Source organism: Strix uralensis, chromosome 7 (assembly GCF_047716275.1).
Source record: "Strix uralensis isolate ZFMK-TIS-50842 chromosome 7, bStrUra1, whole genome shotgun sequence".
Taxonomy (NCBI): domain Eukaryota; kingdom Metazoa; phylum Chordata; class Aves; order Strigiformes; family Strigidae; genus Strix; species Strix uralensis.
This window is the reverse complement of record NC_133978.1, coordinates 41315001-41320000: the sequence shown is the minus strand read 5'-3', so window position 1 is coordinate 41320000 and position 5000 is coordinate 41315001. Positions and strand designations below refer to the sequence as shown.

Genomic DNA, 5000 nt, shown 5'->3' with positions numbered 1-5000 from the left:
AGCTGATGCACACCAGCTCCATCAGCTATTTGGGAAGGGGTGGATGCAGCACCTTATAATCCAGCTACGTGGCACAGGGCTGGTGCTTTCAGCCTGGCTCCAGTAGCAGAATTCCAGCATAATTCTCTAAAGGGTGTGTGGGAGCAAGAGGAAGGAGTTGGATCCATACAGACCCCTCTGTAAGAAGGAGGGATTTATTCAGCTGTGAGGCCTAGCAGAGGAATAAACTCCCAAATAATACCACAAATATAAAAACAGCTGCAAGCCCAGTTTATTTCAGTAAAATACATCTTAACTAGTAAAGTACCTTGGAGTATTAAATAGTTGAAATGTAACATTTTGCTGCGTTGATATAGTACCACGGTAGTGAAACACTTTACCAAATCAGCAATATGCCTCCTTCTTTGGAGTAGAATATTTTGTCGTGTTAATCATATCATGTTGTTTTCATCAAATGCCATGTTTTATTATGGACACATATGTACCAGACTGTGGTACTTCCTTGGCATGATTGGAGCATTTATGATTTGATATCATACAGGTTTCCTTCCCCTTTCACTCTTCACTGAAATACTGCCAAGTCACTCCTTTGCAATGCTCCATGCTAACAGCTGATAAGATCTGGCTTCTTACTGGCAGGATCCTTAATTTCTCCTGATCTGCTCATTGTGTATGTTTAAATCATGGTAAATTTGCAGATACTTTACATGGCAAACTGTTCTCAGATTGAAATGTATGATGTGGTCTGATACGGTAACTCAGCCAATACACACAGTATACTGCGGGTGGGTTTACTCTGAGTGGTTTCCATGCACTACTTCATACTTCACCTTTTACATAAATTGTTCTAACCCAATAACACTGACTCTAAATATCTGTGAGAGCAGCAGAGTGATGTCTGTGTGATAGAGAGGGTTGGGTTGATGCCTTGGGATGTCCACGTCCCAGGTGAGGCTCTCCCCTCCCAATAAATCCAGCCATTGTGTTGCTCCCTGGTGCCAGACTCCTGGTCCATCTGGTCGGGTACCCCTCCAGTGGCCTTGGGGGGATGCGACGGGGGGGAACCTACAAGCAGAGGGTGCATGAGGTCCTGTCCCTTGTGCACCACCTGTGCTGCTGCATTCCCTGGATGTGTTTAAGGGTCGTTTAGATGAGATGCTGGGGGATGTGGTGTAGGGGAGAACTTTGTAGAGTAGGGCTGATGGTTGGACTCGATGATCCCAAGGGTCTTTTCCAACCTGAATGATTCTGTGATTCTATGATTCTGCACTCATTTTTAGTGGCACAGGGAGCACGGAGCTGGGGAGATGGCAAGCACCGGGTGAGATGGGGCAAGGGTGCGGAGCTTGCACCAGAGCTGGGTGCTTCTCACGCAACTGCACCAAACCTCATTCTGAAATTATCCGGACCTCTCTTTGAGGTGGGTTGCTTGGTACATAAAGGTCACTCAGCCCAAAACACGGGTCCTCCACCTGCCCCTTCGCAGCCTCCTCAGGGAGATGGAGTCGGGCAGTGCTGTGCTGGGAGAGCTGCAGTGCCCTCCCAGTTCTGGAGTTCTACCTTAGTTTTTATGCACAGAACTTCAAGTTTTGTATCTACAGGGCTCACCCTGCCCTGGAGGAGAGCTCTCGGGAGGTCATCATGGATGCCCATCCTCCTTCACCTTCACGGTGTGCTGCGCAGCTGCGGTGTGCGCCCACGTTTGCGCAAACTGCCCCAGCCAACACACTACTTTTTTATTGGGGTGCCATCTTGCTTCACAGAAACTTCTTTTTCTTTCTCTTTTTATTTTTTTTTTTTAATTCCTTTTCTCCCTCTCCTTCATTCATTCATTCATTTAAAGTAAATCTGTAGCTATTATGATGGTAATGACTTTTTTTTGGCAAACATAAGAGCCTGAAACATAATTGTTCTCAGTAAAAAGTGGAAATGTGGGCATCCTTGCAGAATCCAGGATCATGAAGATATTTAGTGCTTTACTTGTGACTGAGTGCCACCTACCAAAAGCTGTGCCAAGGCACCTAAATCCTGCAGTGGGACAGCCTGGAGAGGCTGGGTGGTCCCTGAGTGTTGCCTGGGGGTGATGTGTGGAAGGGCTTGGGGTGGTGGGGAGGCTGGAGCCCCCTGTCAGGGGCTTCTTGGCAGCCTCCCGGGCACCAGCCCTGCTGAGCCTCCACACCCACAAGGGTGTTGAAATTGGGCTCTTGAAGATTAGGGGACAGATTATTGGATGTATCTAAACCTTAATTTACTATGCATTTGTGGAAGGTGCATGTTCTTTGTTTCTTTGGTAATTATCTGTCCCCGCATCCTTGCTTTCTTCCTTCCTCCCCTCATTCCTCTGTTCCTCCCTTCTTTACTGGAGGAAGAAGGCAGTGGTTGGTTTGTTAGGTGACTGGGACTGACAAGGAAGGTTTTTCACTTATTTCTTCTCCCAGTCCTCTTTTTAGTACAAAATCTGTTCTGCTGGAGATGTTGACCTACTCTACAAAAGACTGAAAGGGACGGACTATTCTTGAACTGAGTAAATTGACATTTGTCTTCAAAGATGTAAAAGCTACAAATGAGTGTTCCTGTTTCACTGATGCTCGATACGCTCTTTTAATATTCCTTTGCTAACTTCTGTGAGATTTAGTGTTCCCTGCAGGAGCTCGCCCTCCCCGAGGCCGGGGCACATGCCGCGTTGCTGCATGTAGCATTCCGTGGTTGAGGGCTGGATGTAGGGCCTCCAGTTTCACCAAGACTATAAAAGCCACAATCAAACGCATTCTTTGCGATATGTAAACAGAAGTGTTTGAACGTAATCCAGTTGTTGTTAGCAAGGGTATTCTTTCGAGACAAGGCGACGGGGCTGTCCTCTTCTCTGTGGGCAGCGTCGCATCCTGGTGCCGTTATTCCCTGCCAGGTTCTCCTGAATGGGAGGACAATCCCTCCATCCACGCTTGCAAACAGCATCGCAGGTGTCAACGCCTGGGGTGGGCTTTGGTTTCCAATTAGGAAAAAAAAATATGAAAAAAGAGGCGGTTTTCCCAATGTTAATATGAGTATTTTAGGGAAAATTCTATACTGTTATCTGATTGAGCATAATTATTAACTGACCTGTGAATTTTAGGCCTGTAATTGAAACAAGTGAGTGAGTGCCATTGTTTCCCTTTCTGCTATCTGAAGGAAAGCTAGGCGATTATGAGAAACTGGGGAGATAAAGACAAAGGTGTCGTTTTGGTTTTTTAATGAAAAATCTATTTTTAGTTTCTTTGTGGAATGGGGAGAACTTAAATGCCTTTTAATTTTTTTTTTTTTTTTTTTTTTACAGTAAATAGGTTGTCCTTAGTAAGTCCAGGGATATTAGTCCTGCTTCAACAAGCAAGAGTGCCTTCTGATGAATGATGTGTTCAACCCTTCCATGCCTTTGTATTTCCTATGCATTCCACAATGCTTGGCTCACCCTGCCGAGTTCTGTGATTGAAATTCATTGCCAAATTTATTGAGAAATTAATGAGAAAAGCTGCAAAGTATTGACTTTGAGAGGAAAACACAACTCATCTTGAATGAGGAGGAAAATGCAGCAATAATTTAGCCACTATTGATTTTGCCCTGTCCATGTATTGATCTTCATTTTACAATATTAATTTGCACCTGCAATCGGCTGCAAAGGGAACCGATTTCATTTCTTTGCAGTGTTAATGTGCAAAGCATTAGGTGCTCTTAAGAAGTGGTGGTATTACAAGTCACATCGGAAAGGCTGATTTTTTTTTATTTGTGCTTGTTACCGAAATAGACTAAAAATTAATTTTTTGTCTGACAAAATATTAAAGTGAAAACCCTTCTCAAATGTATACCTCCTCTCAACCCCGTAGGCTGCTTTTCATCTGGGTGAGGAACAATCAGCAACCTGAAATTCCAACCACTTCTCATCATCATGCCCATATCAGTTCAAAGTTCATGAAATTTCTATGAGCATTGATCTTTACCCATTGATTTTTTTTGCAGCAGATCTTTGAAATTTTAATTTCCCGAGCATCTGAATTTCTTATAGATGAAATGCACTTGGTAGAGACAGTTGATGATAAAGTGGTGAACTTAGCATCATTTTAAAGCCTAAAAAAGGAGAAAAAACAGGCATTTGCAGACTTTGTATAATGTTTTGAGGTGAAATGATAAAGGTGCTCTGATAGGGGTGAAGTATTCAGCGGGGAGTTAAATATCAATTTTGTCTTCAGTGGCCACACATTTTTAATGCAACTTTTTATACAGTCATTTTTGAAAGAAAAGCTATCTGGAGAAACAGCAGGACTAAGAGACATTCTTCACTGCACAATCATTTGCTCACAGCAGTCTTTATCACCTGGTCAAGTTCACCTAGTTACTTATCAGTAGGACATTTAATAACCTCAAGGTGATATAATTGCTATTGGCATTTTTCCCCCTTGGATTCAGCTGGTTAATGTGTAAACTACTTGTCAGCAAATAGCACTTTGTCACTGAAATCACTAACACCCTCTAGAGGAATGTCTCTGTATTGAGCAATTTAATTTTACTTTATTTAATTTTTACACATTACAACCTGTGTTCATTCAGGCACGTTGAAGGCTTGCAGTCTGCTAAAGCAGGGTGCGGGTGTCCCTGTTAGTAAAATATACTATATCTTATTTAACAATCCCCATGGCTTAATTGAAGCTCTCTCTTGTCCCTCAGAAAAGGAACTGCAGATGTTCTTATTATGTAGTTATGCTGCTAATGTGAAAAACTGCCTCATTACGAGGATCTGTTTGTAGCTAGAAAATTACTGCATTATGACAAATGCATGATTGGGAAGTTACAGGAAGATGATCATTATTGAAATGAAACTGGAACTCATTTAATAGCTGGAACCAGCAGCTGGAATGAAGCAAATGAATGTCTTCCTGTTTTTATTATTGCAGGCAGGTTTTTCAGTCAGAAAGAAAATTTGTGCCAAATCGGAGGGCCGTGGATCTATCTCCCCTCACTGTGCTCTCACC

The 5000-nt window shown here is 43.0% G+C and overlaps 1 protein-coding gene across 8 annotated transcripts in view; it reads left to right on the top strand.

The window, feature by feature from the left end:
* The window catches only part of EBF3 (EBF transcription factor 3), a 121084-nt gene that overhangs the window by 95223 nt on the left and 20861 nt on the right, over window positions 1–5000 (top strand). The gene's annotated exons all lie outside the window — the stretch shown is intronic.